Source organism: Gorilla gorilla, chromosome 15 (genome assembly GCF_029281585.2).
Source record: "Gorilla gorilla gorilla isolate KB3781 chromosome 15, NHGRI_mGorGor1-v2.1_pri, whole genome shotgun sequence".
Taxonomy (NCBI): Eukaryota; Metazoa; Chordata; class Mammalia; order Primates; family Hominidae; genus Gorilla; species Gorilla gorilla.
Window position 1 is genome coordinate 56,398,298 of NC_073239.2, and position 19,934 is coordinate 56,418,231.

Genomic DNA, 19,934 nt, shown 5'->3' on the forward strand with positions numbered 1-19,934 from the left:
CATTCCATTCCATTCCATTCCATTCCTTTCCATTCCCCTCCATTCCATTCTATTGAATTACATTCCATTCCATTCTATTCCATTCCTATCCATTCCATTCTACTCGGGTTGATTCCATTCCATTCCATTCCATTCCATTCCATTCCATTCCATTCCATTCCATTCCATTCCATTCCGTTCTACTCGGGTTCATTCCATTCCATTCCACTCCATTCCATTCCATTCCATTCCATTCCATTCCATTCCATTTCATTCCAGTCCATTCCATTCGATTCCATTCGATTCCATTCCATTACATTGCATTCCATTCCATTCCATTCCATTCCATTCCATTCCATTCCATTTCATTCCGTTCCATTCCTTTCTACTCGGGTTGATTCCATTCCATTCCATTCCATTCTATTCCATTGAATTCCATTCCATTCCATTCCATTCCATTCCATTCCACTCCACTCCATTCCATTCCATTCCATTCCATTCCATTCCATTCCATTCCATTCCATTCCGTTCCGTTCCATTCCATTGAATTCCATTCCATTCCATTCCATTCCATTCCATTCCATTCCTTTCCATTCCATTCCATTCCGTTCTACTCGGGTTGATTCCATTCCATTCCATTCCATTCCATAGAATTCCATTCCATTCCATTCCATTCCATTCCATTCCATTCCATTCCATTCCGATCTACTCGTGTTGATTCCATTCCATTCCATTCCATTCCATTCCATTCCATTCGATTCCATTCCATTCCATTCCATTCCATTCCACTCAATTCCATTCCATTCCATTCCATTCCATTCCATTCCATTCCATTCCATTCCATTCCATTCCATTCAGTTCTACTCGGGTTGATTACATTCTATTCCATTCCATTCCATTCGATTCCATTCAATTCCATTCGATTCCATTCCATTCCATTCCATTCGATTCCATTCCATTCCATTCCATTCCATTCCATTCCATTGAATTCCATTCCATTCCATTCCATTCCATTCCATTCCATTCCATTCCATTCCATTCCCTTCTACTCGGGTTGATTCCATTCCATTCCATTCCATTCCATTCCATTCCATTCCATTCCATTCGATTCCATTCGATTCCATTCGATTCCATTCCATTCCATTCCATTCCATTCCGTTCTACTCGGGTTGATTACATTCTATTCCATTCCATTCCATTCCATTCAATTCAATTCCATTCGATTCCATTCCATTCCATTCCATTCCATTCCATTCCATTGAATTCCATTCCATTCCATTCCATTCCATTCCATTCCATTCCATTCCATTCCATTCCATTCCATTCCCTTCTACTCGGGTTGATTCCATTCCATTCCATTCCATTCCATTCCATTCGATTCCATTCGATTCCATTCCATTCCATTCCATTCCATTCCATTCCAATCCATTACATTCTACTAGGGTTGATTCCATTCCATTCCAGTCCATTCCATTCCATTCCGTTCCATTCCATTCCATTCAGTTCCATTCGATTCCATTCGATTCCATTCCAGTTCACTCCATTCCATTCCGTTCCGTTCCGTTCCGTTCCGTTCCGTTCCATTCCGTTCCATTCCATTCCGTTCTACTCGAGTTGATTCCATTCTCTTCCACTCCATTCCATTCGATTCCATTCGATTCCATTCGATTCCATTCCATTCCATTCCATTCCATTCCATTCCATTTCATTCTATTCCATTGAATTCCATTCCATTCCATTCCATTCCATTCCAATCCATTCCATCCTACTCGTGTTGATTCCATTCCATTCCATTCCATTCCATTCGATTCCATTCGATTAAATTCCATTCCATTCCATTCCATTCCATTCCATTCCATTCCATTCCTTTCGATTCCATTCCATTCCATTCCATTCCATTCCATTCCATTCCATTCCGTTCTACTCCGGTTCATTCCATTCCATTCCATTCCATTCCATTCCATTCCATTCCATTCCGTTCTACTCGGGTCCATTCCCTTCCATTCCATTCCATTCCATTCCATTCCATTGCATTGCATTTGATTCCATTCCATTCCATTCCAATCCATTCCATTCTACTCGGGTTGATTCCAATCCATTCCATTCCATTCAATTCCATTCCATTCCGTTCCATTCCATTCCATTCGGTTCCTTTGGATTCCGTTTGATTCCATTCCATTTCACTCCATTCCATTCCGTTCCGTTCCGTTCCATTCCGTTCTATTCGGGTTGATTCCATTCTATTCCACTCCATTCCATTCGATTCCATTCGATTCCATTCGATTCCATTCCATTCCATTCCATTCCATTCCATTCCATTCCATTCCATTCTATTCTATTGAATTCCATTCCATTCCATTCCATTCCATTTCATTCCATTCCACTCCAATCCATTCCATTCTACTCGGGTTTATTCCATTCCATTCCATTCCATTCCATTCCATTCCGTTCCCTTCTTTCCATTCCATTCGGTTCCGTTCGATTCCATTCGATTCCATTCCATTTCACTCCATTCCGTTCCCTTCCGTTCCTTTCCGTTCCGTTCCGTTCCGTTCTGTTCTGTTCCATTCCATTCCATTCTACTCGAGTTGATTCCATTCTATTCCACTCCATTCCATTCGATTCCATTCGATTCCATTCGATTCTATTCCATTCCATTCCATTCCATTCCATTCCATTCCATTTCATTTTTTCCATTGAATTCCATTCCATTCCATTTCATTCCATTCCAATCCATTCCAATCTACTCGGGTTGATTCCATTCCATTCCATTCCATTCCATTCCATTCCATTCCATTCCATTCCATTCCATTTCATTCCATTCCATTCCATTCCACTCCATTCCATTCCATTCCATTCCATTCCATTCCATTCCATTCCATTCCATTCCATTCGATTGCATTCGATTCCATTCCATTCCATTCCATTCTATTCCATTCCATTCCATTCCATTCCATTCCATTCCATTCCATTCAATTCCATTCCATTCCATTCCGTTCTACTCGGGTTCATTCCATTCCATTCCATTCCATTGCATTCCATTCTATTCCATTGAATTCCATTCCATAGAATTCCATTCCATTCCATTCCATTCCATTCCATTCCATTCCATTCCACTCGGGTTGATTCCATTGCATTCCATTCCATTCCATTCCATTCCATTCCATTCCATTCCATTCCAGTCCATTCCATTCTACTCGGGTTGATTCCATTCCATTCCATTCCATTCCATTGCAATCCATTCCCTTCCATTCCATTCCATTCGGTTCCATTCGATTCCATTTGATTCCATTCCATTTCACTCCATTCCTTTCCGTTCCGTTCCGTTCCGTTCCGTTCCGTTCCGTTCTATTCGGGTTGATTCCATTCTATTCCACTCCATTCCGTTCTATTCCATTCGATTCCATTCGATTCCATTCCATTCCATTCCATTCCATTCCATTCCATTCCATTCCATTCCTACCCATTCCATTCTACTCGGGTTGATTCCATTCCATTCCATTCCTTTCCATTCCATTCCATTAAATTCCATTCCATTCCATTCCATTCCATTCCATTCCATTCCGTTCTACTCGGGTTCATTCCATTCCATTCCATTCCATTCCATTCCATTCCATTCCATTCCATTCCATTCCATTCCGTTCTACACGCGTCCATTCCATTCCTTTCCATTCCATTCGATTCCATTCCATTCCATTCGATTCCATTCCATTCCATTCCATTCCAATCCATTCCATTCTACTCGGGTTGATTCCATTCCATTCCATTCCATTCCATTCCATTCCATTCCATTCCATTCCATTCCATTCTATTCCATTCCATTCCATTTCATTCCAGTCCATTCCATTCGATTCCATTCCATTCCATTCCATTTCATTGCATTCCATTCCATTCCATTCCATTCCATTCCATTCCATTCCATTCCTTTCCTTTCTACTCGAGTTGATTCCATTCCATTCCATTCCATTCCATTCCATTCCATTCCATTCCACTCCATTCCTTTCCATTCCATTCCATTCCATTACATTCCATTCCATTCCATTCCGTTCCATTCCATAGAATTCCATTCAATTCCATTCCATTCCATTCCATTCCATTCCTTTCCATTCCATTCCATTCCGTTCTACTCGGGTTGATTCCATTCCATTCCATTCCATTCCATTGAATTCCATTCCATTCCATTCCATTCCATTCCATTCCGTTCTACTCGTGTTGATTCCATTCCATTCCATTCCATTCCATTCCATTCCATTCCATTCCATTCGATTCCATTCCATTCCATTCGATTCCATTCCATTCCACTCAATTCCATTCCATTCCTTTCCATTCCATTCCATTCCATTCCATTCCATTCCATTCCGTTCTACTCGGGTTGATTACATTCTATTCCATTCCATTCCATTCGATTCCATTCAATTCCATTCGATTCCATTCCATTCCATTCCATTCCATTCCATTCCATTCCATTCCATTTCATTCCGTTCCATTCCTTTCTACTCGGGTTGATTCCATTCCATTCCATTCCATTCTATTCCATTGAATTCCATTCCATTCCATTCCATTCCATTCCATTCCACTCCATTCCATTCCATTCCATTCCATTCCATTCCATTCCATTCCATTCCATTCCGTTCCGTTCCATTCCATTGAATTCCATTCCATTCCATTCCATTCCATTCCATTCCATTCCATTCCTTTCCATTCCATTCCATTCCGTTCTCCTCGGGTTGATTCCATTCCATTCCCTTCCATTCCATAGAATTCCATTCCATTCCATTCCATTCCATTCCATTCCATTCCATTCCATTCCATTCCATTCCATTCCATTCCATTGCATTCCATTCCATTCCATTCCATTCGATACCATTCCATTCCATTCCATTTCATTCCATTCCATTCGAATCAATTCCATTCCATTCCATGCCATTCCATTCCATTCCATTCCATTCCATTCCATTCCATCCCACTCCATTCCATTCCGTTCAACTCGGGTTCATTCCATTCCATTCCATTCCATTCCATTCCATTCCATTCCATTGAATTCCATTCCATTCCATTCCATTCCATTCGATTCCCTTCTTTCCATTCCATTCGGTGCCATTCGATTCCATTCGATTCCATTCCATTTCACTCCATTCCATTCGGTTCCGTTCCGTTCCGTTCCGATCCGTTCCGTTCCGTTCCGTTCCATTCCATTCCGTTCTACTCGGGTTGATTCCATTCTATTCCACTCCATTCCATTCGATTTCATTCGATTCCATTCGATTCCATTCCATTCCATTCCATTCCATTCCATTCCATTTCATTTTTTCCATTGAATTCCATTCCATTCAATTCCATTCCATTCCATTCCAATCCATTCCAATCTTCTCGGGTTGATTCCATTCCATTCCATTCCATTCGATTCCATTCCATTCCATTCCATTCCATTCCATTCCATTCGATTCTATTGCATTCCATTCCATTCCATTCGATTCCATTCCATTCCATTCCATTCCATTCCATTCCATTCCATTCCATTCGATTCCATTCGATTCCATTCCATTCCATTCCATTTCATTTTTTCCATTTAATTCCATTCCATTCCATTCCATTCCATTCCAATCCATTCCAATCTACTCGGGGTGATTCCATTCCATTCCATTCCACTCCATTCGATTCCATTCCATTCCATTCCATTCCATTCCATTCCATTCCATTCCATTCCATTCCATTCCATTCCATTCCATTCGATTCCATTCCATTCCATTCCATTCCATTGCATTCCATTCGATTCCATTCGATTCCATTCCATTCCGTTCTACTCGGGTTGATTCCATTCCATTCCATTCCATTCCATTCCATTCCTTTCCATACCATTCCATTCCATTCCATTCCATTCCATTCCATTCCATTCCGTTCCGTTCCGTTCCGTTCCATTCCATTCGATTCCATTCCATTCCATTCCATTCCATTCGATTCCATTCGATTCCATTCGAATCCATTCCATTCCATTACATTCCATTCCATTCCATTCCATTCCATTCCATTCCATTCCATTCCTTTCCATTCCGTTCTACTCGTGTTGATTCCATTCCAATCCATTCCATTCCATTCCATTCCATTCCATTCCATTCCATTCCATTCCATTATATTCCATTGAATTCCATTCCATTCCATTCCATTCCATTCCATTTGATTCAATTCCATTCCATTCCATTCTATTCCATTCCATTCCATTCTATTCCATTGAATTCCATTCCATTCCATTCCATTCCATTCCATTCCATTCCATTCCATTCCGTTCTACTCGGGTTGTTTCCATTCCATTCCATTCCATTCGATTCCATTCCATTCCATTGCATTCCATTCCATTCCATTCTATTCCATTCCATTCCATTCCACTCCATTCCATCTGATTCCATTCTATTCCATTCCATTCCTTTCAATTCCATTCCATTCCAATTCATTCTATTCCATTGAATTCCATTCCATTCCATTCCATTCCATTCCAATCCACTCCATTCTACTCGGGTTGATTCCATTCCATTCCATTCCATTCCATTCCATTCCATTCCATTCCATTCCATTCCATTCCATTGCATTCCATTCCATTCCATTCCTTTCGATACCATTCCATTCCATTCTATTCCATTCCATTCCATTCGAATCAATTCCATTCCATTCCATTCCATTCCATTCCATTCCATTCCATTGAATTCCATTCCATTCCATTCCAATGCATTCCATTCCATTCCATTCCATTCCATTCCATTCCATTCCATTCCATTCCATTCCATTCCGTTCTAGTCGGGTTGATTCCATTCCATTCCATTCCATTCCATTCCATTCCATTCCATTCCATTCCATTCCATTCCATTCCCTTCCCTTCCATTCCATTCCATTCTGTTCCATTCCACTCCATTTGATTCCATTCCATTTCACTCCATTAAATTCCGTTCCGTTCCGTTCCGTTCCGTTCCGTTCCGTTCTATTCGGGTTGATTGCACTCTATTCCACTCCATTCCATTCGATTCCATTCGATTCCATTCGATTCCATTCCATTCCATTCCATTCCATTCCATTCCTTTCCATTCCCCTCCATTCCATTCTATTGAATTTCATTCCATTCCATTCTATTCCATTCCTATCCATTCCATTCTACTCGGGTTGATTCCATTCCATTCCATTCCATTCCATTCCATTCCATTCCATTCCATTCCATTCCATTCCGTTCTACTCGGGTTCATTCCATTCCATTCCACTCCATTCCATTCCATTCCATTCCATTCCATTCCATTCCATTTCATTCCAGTCCATTCCATTCGATTCCATTCGATTCCATTCCATTTCATTGCATTCCATTCCATTCCATTCCATTCCATTCCATTCCATTCCATTCCATTCCATTTCATTCCGTTCCATTCCTTTCTACTCGGGTTGATTCCATTCCATTCCATTCCATTCTATTCCATTGAATTCCATTCCATTCCATTCCATTCCATTCCATTCCATTCCACTCCATTCCATTCCATTCCATTCCATTCCATTCCATTCCATTCCATTCCATTCCATTCCGTTCCGTTCCATTCCATTGAATTCCATTCCATTCCATTCCATTCCATTCCATTCCATTCCTTTCCATTCCATTCCATTCCGTTCTACTCGGGTTGATTCCATTCCATTCCATTCCATTCCATAGAATTCCATTCCATTCCATTCCATTCCATTCCATTCCATTCCATTCCATTCCATTCCATTCCATTCCATTCAGATCTACTCGTGTTGATTCCATTCCATTCCATTCCATTCCATTCCAATCCATTCCATTCTACTCGGGTTGATTCCATTCCATTCCATTCCAGTCTATTCCATTCCTTTCCATTTCATTCCAGTCCAATCCATTCGATTCCATTCCATTCCATTCCATTCCATTCCTTTCTACTCGGGTTGATTCCATTCTATTCCATTCCATTGCATTCGATTCCATTCGATTCCATTAGATTCCATTCCATTCCATTCCATTCCATTCCATTCCATTCCATTTCATTCCATTCCATGGAATTCCATTCCATTCCATTCCATTTCATTCCATTCCATGGAATTCCATTCCATTCCATTCCATTTCATTCCATTCCATGGAATTCCATTCCATTCCATTCCATTCCATTCCATTCCATTCCATTCCATTCCATTCCATTCCATTCCATTCCATTCCATTCCTATCCATTCCATTCTACTCGGGTTGATTCCATTCCATTCCATTCCATTCCATTCCATTCCCTTCCATTCCATTCCATTCGGTTCCATTCGATTCCATTCGATTCCATTCCATTTCACTCCATTCCATTCCTTTCCATTCCGTTCCATTCCGTTCCGTTCCATTCCATTCCTTTCTACTCGGGTTGATTCCATTCTATTCCACTCCATTCCATTCGATTCCATTCGATTCCATTCGATTCCATTCGATTCCATTCCATTCCATTCCATTCCATTCCATTCCATTCCATTCCATTTCATTCCATTCCATTCCATTCCATGCCATTCCATTCCATTCCATTCCATTCCATGCCATTCCATTCCATTCCATTCCATTCCATTCCATTCCATTCCGTTCTACTCGGGTTGATTCCATTCCATTATATTCCATTCCATTCCATTCCATTTCTTTGAATTCCATTCCATTCCATTCCATTCCTTTCCGTTCTACTCGGGTTGATTCCATTCCTTTCCATTCCATTCCATTCCATTCCATTCCATTCCATTCAATTCCATTCCATTCCAATCCATTCCATTCTACTCGGGTTGATTCCATTCCATTCCATTCCATTCCATTCCATTCCATTCCATTCCATTCCATTCCATTCCATTCCAATCCATTCCATTCTACTCGGGTTGATTCCATTCCATTCCATTCCATTCCATTCTATTCCATTGAATTCCATTCCATTCCATTCCATTCCATTCCATTCCATTCCATTCCATTCCATTCCATTCTATTCCATTCCATTCCATTCCATTCCATTCCATTCCATTCCATTCCATTCCATTCTACTCGGGTTGATTCCATTCCATTCGATTCCATTCGATTCCATTCCATTCCATTCCATTCCATTCGATTCCATTCGATTCCATTCCATTCCATTCCATTCCATTCGATTCCATTCGGTTCCTTTCGATTCCATTCCATTCCATTACATTATATTCCATTCCATTCCAATCCATTCCATTCTACTCGGGTTGATTCCATTCCATTCCATTCCATTCCATTCCATTCCCTTCCATTCCATTCCATTCGGTTCCATTCGATTCCATTCGATTCCATTCCATTCCATTCCAATCCATTCCATTCTACTCGGGTTGATTCCATTCCATTCCATTCCAGTCTATTCCATTCCTTTCCATTTCATTCCAGTCCATTCCATTCGATTCCATTCCATTCCTTCCCTTTTCATTGCATTCCATTCCATTCCATTCCATTCCATTCCATTCCATTCCATTCCATTCCATTCCATTCCATTCCATTCCATTCCTTTCTACTCGGGTTGATTCCATTCTATTCCATTCCATTCCATTCGATTCCATTCGATTCCATTAGATTCCATTCCATTCCATTCCATTCCATTCCATTCCATTCCATTCCATTCCATTGAATTCCATTCCATTGAATTCCATTCCATTCCATTCCATTCCATTCCATTCCATTCCATTCCGTTCTACTCGGGTTGATTCCATTCCATTCCATTCCATTAAATTCGATTCCATTCGATTCCATTCGATTCCATTCCATTCCATTCTATTCCATTCCATTCCATTCCATTCCAATCCATTCCATTCTATTCGGGTTGATTCCATTCCACTCCATTCCATTCCATTCCATTCCCTTCCATTCCATTCCATTCGGTTCCATTCGATTCCATTCGATTCCATTCCATTTCACTCCATTCCATTCCTTTCCGTTCCGTTCCATTCCGTTCCGTTCCATTCCATTCCTTTCTACTCGGGTTGATTCCATTCTATTGCACTCCATTCCATTCGATTCCATTCGATTCCATTCGATTCCATTCCATTCCATTCCATTCCATTCCATTCCATTCCATTCCATGCCATGCCATGCCATTCCATTCCATTCCATTCCATTCCATGCCATTCCATTCCATTCCATTCCATTCCATTCCATTCCATTCCATTCCATTCCGTTCTACTCGGGTTGATTCCATTCCATTATATTCCATTCCATTCCATTCCATTTCTTTGAATTCCATTCCATTCCATTCCGTTCTACTCGGGTTGATTCCATTCCTTTCCATTCCATTCCATTCCATTCCATTCCATTCCATTCCATTCCATTCCATTCCATTCCAATCCATTCCATTCTACTCGGGTTGATTCCATTCCAATCCATTCCATTCCATTCTATTCCATTGAATTCCATTCCATTCCATTCCATTCCATTCCATTCCATTCCATTCCATTCCATTCCATTCCATTCCATTCCATTCCGTTCTACTCGGGTTGATTCTATTCCCTTCCATTCCATTCCATTCCATTCCATTCCATTCCATTCCATTCCATTCCATTCCATTATATTCCATTGAATTCCATTCCATTCCATTCCATTCCATTCCATTCCATTCCATTCCATTCCATTCCATTCCGTTCTACTCGGGTTGATTCCATTCCATTCCATTCCATTCCATTCCATTCCATTCCATTCGATTCCATTCGATTCCATTCCATTCCATTCCATTCCATTCGATTCCATTCCATTCCATTCCATTCCGTTCCATTCCATTCGATTCCATTCGATTCCATTCGATTCCATTCCATTCCATTCCATTCCGTTCATTCCATTCCATTCCATTCCATTCCTTTCCATTCCAATCCATTCCGTTCTACTCGGGTTGATTCCATTCCATTCCATTCCATTCCATTCCATTCCATTCCATTCCATTCCATTCCATTCCATTCGATTCCATTCCAATCCATTCCATTCTATTCCATTCCATTCCATTCTATTCCATAGAATTCCATTCCATTCCATTCCATTCCATTCCATTCCTTTCCATTCCATTCCGTTCTACTCGGGTTGATTCCATTCCATTCCATTCCATTCCATTCCATTCCATTCCGTTCTACTCGGGTTGATTCCATTCCATTCCATTCCATTCCATTCCATTCCATTCCATTCCATTCCATTCCACTCGATTCCATTCCATTCCATTCCATTCCATTCCAGTCCATTCCATTCTACTCGGGTTGATTCCATTCCATTCCATTCCATTCCATTGCATTCCATTCCCTTCCATTCCATTCCATTCGGTTCCATTCGATTCCATTTGATTCCATTCCATTTCACTCCATTCCATTCCGTTCCGTTCCGTTCCGTTCCGTTCTATTTCGATTGATTCCATTCCATTTCATTGCATTCCATTCTATTCCATTCAATTCCATTCCATTCCATTCCATTCCATTCCATTCCATTCCACTCCATTCTATTCCGTTCCATTCCATTCGATTCCATTCCATTCCATTCCATTGCATTCCATTCCATTCGATTCCATTCGATTCCATTCGATTCCATTCCATTCCATTCCATTCCATTCCATTCCATTCCATTCCATTCCTTTCCATTCCAATCCATTCCGTTCTACTAAGGTTGATTCCATTCCATTCCATTCCATTCCATTCCATTCCATTCCATTCCATTCCATTATATTCCATTGAATTCCATTCCATTCCATTCCATTCCATTCCATTCCATTCCATTCCATTCCATTCCATTCCGTTCTACTCGGGTTGATTCCATTCCATTCCATTCCATTCCATTCCATTCCATTCCATTCCATTCCATTCCGTTCTACTCGGGTTGATTCCATTCCATTCCATTCCATTCCATTCCCTTCCATTCCATTCCATTCGGTTCCATTCGATTCCATTCGATTCCATTCCATTTCACTCCATTCCATTCCTTTCCATTCCGTTCCATTCCGTTCCGTTCCATTCCATTCCTTTCTACTCGGGTTGATTCCATTCTATTCCACTCCATTCCATTCGATTCCATTCGATTCCATTCGATTCCATTCGATTCCATTCGATTCCATTCCATTCCATTCCATTCCATTCCATTCCATTTCATTCCATTCCATTCCATTCCATGCCATTCCATTCCATTCCATTCCATTCCATGCCATTCCATTCCATTCCATTCCATTCCATTCCATTCCATTCCGTTCTACTCGGGTTGATTCCATTCCATTATATTCCATTCCATTCCATTCCATTTCTTTGAATTCCATTCCATTCCATTCCATTCCTTTCCGTTCTACTCGGGTTGATTCCATTCCTTTCCATTCCATTCCATTCCATTCCATTCCATTCCATTCAATTCCATTCCATTCCAATCCATTCCATTCTACTCGGGTTGATTCCATTCCATTCCATTCCATTCCATTCCATTCCATTCCATTCCATTCCATTCCATTCCATTCCAATCCATTCCATTCTACTCGGGTTGATTCCATTCCATTCCATTCCATTCCATTCTATTCCATTGAATTCCATTCCATTCCATTCCATTCCATTCCATTCCATTCCATTCCATTCCATTCCATTCTATTCCATTCCATTCCATTCCATTCCATTCCATTCCATTCCATTCCATTCCATTCTACTCGGGTTGATTCCATTCCATTCCATTCCATTCCATTCCATTCCATTCCATTCCATTCCATTCGATTCCATTCGATTCCATTCCATTCCATTCCATTCCATTCGATTCCATTCGGTTCCTTTCGATTCCATTCCATTCCATTACATTATATTCCATTCCATTCCAATCCATTCCATTCTACTCGGGTTGATTCCATTCCATTCCATTCCATTCCATTCCATTCCCTTCCATTCCATTCCATTCGGTTCCATTCGATTCCATTCGATTCCATTCCATTCCATTCCAATCCATTCCATTCTACTCGGGTTGATTCCATTCCATTCCATTCCAGTCTATTCCATTCCTTTCCATTTCATTCCAGTCCATTCCATTCGATTCCATTCCATTCCTTCCCTTTTCATTGCATTCCATTCCATTCCATTCCATTCCATTCCATTCCATTCCATTCCATTCCATTCCATTCCATTCCATTCCTTTCTACTCGGGTTGATTCCATTCTATTCCATTCCATTCCATTCGATTCCATTCGATTCCATTAGATTCCATTCCATTCCATTCCATTCCATTCCATTCCATTCCATTCCATTCCATTGAATTCCATTCCATTGAATTCCATTCCATTCCATTCCATTCCATTCCATTCCATTCCATTCCGTTCTACTCGGGTTGATTCCATTCCATTCCATTCCATTAAATTCGATTCCATTCGATTCCATTCGATTCCATTCCATTCCATTCTATTCCATTCCATTCCATTCCATTCCAATCCATTCCATTCTATTCGGGTTGATTCCATTCCACTCCATTCCATTCCATTCCATTCCCTTCCATTCCATTCCATTCGGTTCCATTCGATTCCATTCGATTCCATTCCATTTCACTCCATTCCATTCCTTTCCGTTCCGTTCCATTCCGTTCCGTTCCATTCCATTCCTTTCTACTCGGGTTGATTCCATTCTATTGCACTCCATTCCATTCGATTCCATTCGATTCCATTCGATTCCATTCCATTCCATTCCATTCCATTCCATTCCATTCCATTCCATGCCATGCCATGCCATTCCATTCCATTCCATTCCATTCCATGCCATTCCATTCCATTCCATTCCATTCCATTCCATTCCATTCCATTCCATTCCGTTCTACTCGGGTTGATTCCATTCCATTATATTCCATTCCATTCCATTCCATTTCTTTGAATTCCATTCCATTCCATTCCGTTCTACTCGGGTTGATTCCATTCCTTTCCATTCCATTCCATTCCATTCCATTCCATTCCATTCCATTCCATTCCATTCCATTCCAATCCATTCCATTCTACTCGGGTTGATTCCATTCCAATCCATTCCATTCCATTCTATTCCATTGAATTCCATTCCATTCCATTCCATTCCATTCCATTCCATTCCATTCCATTCCATTCCATTCCATTCCATTCCGTTCTACTCGGGTTGATTCTATTCCCTTCCATTCCATTCCATTCCATTCCATTCCATTCCATTCCATTCCATTCCATTCCATTATATTCCATTGAATTCCATTCCATTCCATTCCATTCCATTCCATTCCATTCCATTCCATTCCATTCCATTCCGTTCTACTCGGGTTGATTCCATTCCATTCCATTCCATTCCATTCCATTCCATTCCATTCGATTCCATTCGATTCCATTCCATTCCATTCCATTCCATTCGATTCCATTCCATTCCATTCCATTCCGTTCCATTCCATTCCATTCCATTCGATTCCATTCGATTCCATTCCATTCCATTCCATTCCGTTCATTCCATTCCATTCCATTCCATTCCTTTCCATTCCAATCCATTCCGTTCTACTCGGGTTGATTCCATTCCATTCCATTCCATTCCATTCCATTCCATTCCATTCCATTCCATTCCATTCCATTCGATTCCATTCCAATCCATTCCATTCTATTCCATTCCATTCCATTCTATTCCATAGAATTCCATTCCATTCCATTCCATTCCATTCCATTCCTTTCCATTCCATTCCGTTCTACTCGGGTTGATTCCATTCCATTCCATTCCATTCCATTCCATTCCATTCCATTCCGTTCTACTCGGGTTGATTCCATTCCATTCCATTCCATTCCATTCCATTCCATTCCATTCCATTCCACTCGATTCCATTCCATTCCATTCCATTCCATTCCAGTCCATTCCATTCTACTCGGGTTGATTCCATTCCATTCCATTCCATTCCATTGCATTCCATTCCCTTCCATTCCATTCCATTCGGTTCCATTCGATTCCATTTGATTCCATTCCATTTCACTCCATTCCATTCCGTTCCGTTCCGTTCCGTTCCGTTCTATTTCGATTGATTCCATTCCATTTCATTGCATTCCATTCTATTCCATTCAATTCCATTCCATTCCATTCCATTCCATTCCATTCCATTCCACTCCATTCTATTCCGTTCCATTCCATTCGATTCCATTCCATTCCATTCCATTGCATTCCATTCCATTCGATTCCATTCGATTCCATTCGATTCCATTCCATTCCATTCCATTCCATTCCATTCCATTCCATTCCATTCCTTTCCATTCCAATCCATTCCGTTCTACTAAGGTTGATTCCATTCCATTCCATTCCATTCCATTCCATTCCATTCCATTCCATTCCATTATATTCCATTGAATTCCATTCCATTCCATTCCATTCCATTCCATTCCATTCCATTCCATTCCATTCCATTCCATTCCGTTCTACTCGGGTTGATTCCATTCCATTCCATTCCATTCCATTCCATTCCATTCCATTCCATTCCGTTCTACTCGGGTTGATTCCATTCCATTCCATTCCATTCCATTCCATTCCATTCCATTCCATTCCATTCCATTCCATTCCGTTCTACTCGGGTTGATTCCATTCCATTCCATTCCATTCCATTCCATTCCATTACATTCCATTCGATTCCATTCGATTCCATTCGATTCCATTCCATTCCATTACATTATATTCCATTCCATTCCAATCCATTCCATTCTACTCGGGTTGATTCCATTCCATTCCATTCCATTCCATTCCATTCCATTCCATTCCATTCCCTTCCATTCCATTCCATTCGGTTCCATTCGATTCCATTCGATTCCTTTCCATTTCATTGCATTCCATTCCATTCCATTCCATTCCATTCCATTCCATTCCATTCCATTCCATTCCATTCCATTCCTTTCTACTCGGGTTGATTCCATTCTATTCCATTCCATTCCATTCGATTCCATTCGAGTCCATTAGATTCCATTCCATTCCATTCCATTCCATTCCATTCCATTCCATTCCATTCCATTGAATTCCATTCCATTCCATTCCATTCCATTCCATTCCATTCCATTGCATTCCATTCCATTCCATTCCATTCCATTCCATTCCATTCCGTTCTACTCGGGTTGATTCCATTCCATTCCATTCCATTCCATTCGATTCCATTCGATTCCATTCGATTCCATTCCATTCCATTCCATTCCATTCGATTCCATTCGATTCCATTCCATTCCATTCCATTCCATTCCATTCCATTCCATTCCATTCCATTCCATTCCTATCCATTCCATTCTACTCGGGTTGATTCCATTCCATTCCATTCCATTCCATTCCATTCCATTCCATTTGGTTCCATTCTATTCCATTCGATTCCATTCCATTTCACTCCATTCCATTCCTTTCCGTTCCGTTCCATTCCGTTCCGTTCCATTCCATTCCTTTCTACTCGGGTTGATTCCATTCTATTCCACTCCATTCCATTCGATTCCATTCGATTCCATTCGATTCCATTCCATTCCATTCCATTCCATTCCATTCCATTCCATTCCATTCCATGCCATTCCATTCCATTCCATTCCATTCCATGCCATTCCATTCCATTCCATTCCATTCCATTCCATTCCGTTCTACTCGGGTTGATTCCATTCCATTATATTCCATTCCATTCCATTCCATTTCTTTGAATTCCATTCCATTCCATTGCATTCCATTCCATTCCGTTCTACTCGGGTTGATTCCATTCCTTTCCATTCCATTCCATTCCATTCAATTCCATTCCATTCCATTCCAATCCATTCCATTCTACTCGGGTTGATTCCATTCCATTCCATTCCATTCCATTCTATTCCATTGAATTCCATTCCATTCCATTCCATTCCATTCCATTCCATTCCATTCCATTCCATTCCATTCCGTTCTACTCGGGTTGATTCTATTCCCTTCCATTCCATTCAATTCCATTCCATTGAATTCCATTCCATTCCATTCCATTCCTTTCCATTCTATTCCATTCCATTCCATTCCGTTCTACTCGGGTTGATTCCATTCCATTCCATTCCATTCCATTCCATTCCATTCAATTCCATTCCATTCCATTCGATTCCATTCCATTCCATTCCATTCCATTCCATTCCATTACAATCCATTCCATTCTACTCGGGTTGATTCCATTCCATTTCATTCCATTCCATTCTATTCCATTGAATTCCATTCCACTCCATTCCATTCCATTCCATTCCATTCCATTCCATTCCATTCCGTTCCATTCCATTCGATTCCATTCGATTCCATTCGATTCCATTCCATTCCATTCCATTCCATTCCATTCCATTCCCTTCCATTCCATTCCATTCCGTTCTACTCGGGTTGATTCCATTCCATTCCATTCCATTCCATTCCATTCCATTCCATTCCATTCCATTCCATTCCATTCCATTCCATTATATTCCATTGAATTCCATTCCATTCCTTTCCATTCCATTCAATTCCATTCCATTCCATTCCATTCCGTTCCGTTCTACTCGGGTTGATTCCATTCCATTCCATTCCATTCCATTCCATTCCATTCCATTCCGTTCGATTCCATTCGATTCCATTCCATTCCATTCCATTCCATTCGATTCCATTCCATTCCATTCCATTCCATTCCATTCCATTCCATTCCATTCCTTTCTACTCGAGTTGATTCCATTCCATTCCATTCCATTCCATTCTATTCCATTGAATTCCATTCCATTCCATTCCATTCCATTCCATTCCATTCCACTCCACTCCACTCCATTCCATTCCATTCCATTCCATTCCATTCCATTCCATTCCATTCCATTCCATTCCATTCCATTCTACTCGGGTTGATTCCATTCCATTCCATTCCATTCCATTCCATTACATTGAATTCCATTCCATTCCATTCCATTCCATTCCATTCCATTCCATTCCATTCCATTCCATTCCATTCCATTCCGTTCTACTCGGGTTGATTCCATTCCATTCCATTCCATTCCATTCCATTCCTTTCCATTCGATTCCATTCTATTCCATTCGATTCCATTCCATTCCATTACATTATATTCCATTCCATTCCAATCCATTCCATTCTACTAGGGTTGTTTCCATTCCATTCCACTCCATTCCATTCCATTCCATTCCATTATATTCCATTGAATTCCATTCCATTCCATTCCATTCCATTCCATTCCATTCCATTCCATTCCGTTCTACTCGGGTTGATTCCATTCCATTCCATTCCATTCCATTCCATTCGATTACATTCCATTCCATTCCATTCCGTTCTACTCGGGTTGATTCCATTCCATTCCATTCCATTCCATTGAATTCCATTCCATTCCATTCCATTCCATTCCATTCCATTCCATTCCATTCCATTCCATTCCATTCCATTGCATTCCGTTCTACTCGGGTTGATTCCATTCCATTCCATTCCATTCCATTCCATTCCATTCCGTTCTACTCGGGTCCATTCCATTCCATTCCATTCCATTCCATTCCATTCCATTCCATTGCATTGCATTCGATTCCATTCCATTCCATTCCAATCCATTCCATTCTACTCGGGTTGATTCCATTCCATTCCATTCCATTCAATTCCCTTCCATTCCCTTCCATTCCATTCCATTCGGTTCCTTTCGATTCCATTCGATTCCATTCCATTTCACTCCATTCCATTCCGTTCCGTTCTGTTCCATTCCGTTCCTTTCTATTCGGGTTGATTCCATTCTATTCCACTCCATTCCATTCGATTCCAATCGATTCCATTCGATTCCATTCCATTCCATTCCATTCCATTCCATTCCATTCTATTCTATTGAATTCCATTCCATTCCATTCCATTCCATTCCATTCCATTCAATTCCAATCCATTCCATTCTACTCGGGTTGATTCCATTCCATTCCTTTCCATTCCATTCCATTCCGTTCCCTTCTTTCCATTCCATTCGGTTCCCTTCGATTCCTTTCGATTCCATTCCATTTCACTCCATTCCATTCCGTTCCGTTCCGTTCCGTTCCGTTCCGTTCCGTACCATTCCATTCCATTCTACTGGGGTTGATTCCATTCTATTCCACTCCATTCCATTCGATTCCATTCGATTCCATTCGATTCCATTCCATTCCATTCCATTCCATTCCATTCCATTTCATTTTTTCCGTTGAATTCCATTCCATTCCATTTCATTCCATTCCAATCCATTCCAATCTAGTCGGGTTGATTCCATTCCATTCCATTCCATTCCATTCCATTCCATTCCATTCCATTCCATTCCATTCGATTCCATTCCATTCCATTCCATTCGATTCCATTCCATTCCATTCCATTCCATTCCATTCCATTCCATTCCATTCCATTCGATTCCATTCCATTCCATTCCATTCCATTCCATTTAATTCCTTTCCATTCCATTCCGTTCTACTCGGGTTCATTCCATTCCATTCCATTCCATTCCATTCCATTCCATTCTATTCCATTGAATTCCATTCCATTGAATTCCATTCCATTCCATTCCATTCCATTCCATTCCATTCTACTCGGGTTGATTCCATTCCATTCCATTCCATTCCATTCCATTCCATTCCATTCCATTCCATTCCGTTCTACTCGGGTTGATTCCATTCCATTCCATTCCATTCCATTCCATTCCATTCCATTCCATTCCATTTCATTCCAGTCCATTCCATTCGATTCCATTCCATTCCATTTCATTGCATTCCATTCCATTCCATTCCATTACATTCCATTCCATTCCATTCCATTCCTTTCTACTCGAGTTGATTCCATTCCATTCCATTCCATTCCATTCTATTCCATTGAATTCCATTCCATTCCATTCCATTCCATTCCATTCCACTCCACTCAACTCCAATCCATTCCATTCCATTCCATTCCATTCCATTCCATTCCATTCCATTCCATTCCATTCTACTCGGGTTGATTCCATTCCATTCCATTCCATTCCATTCCATTCCATTGAATTCCATTCCATTCCATTCCATTCCAT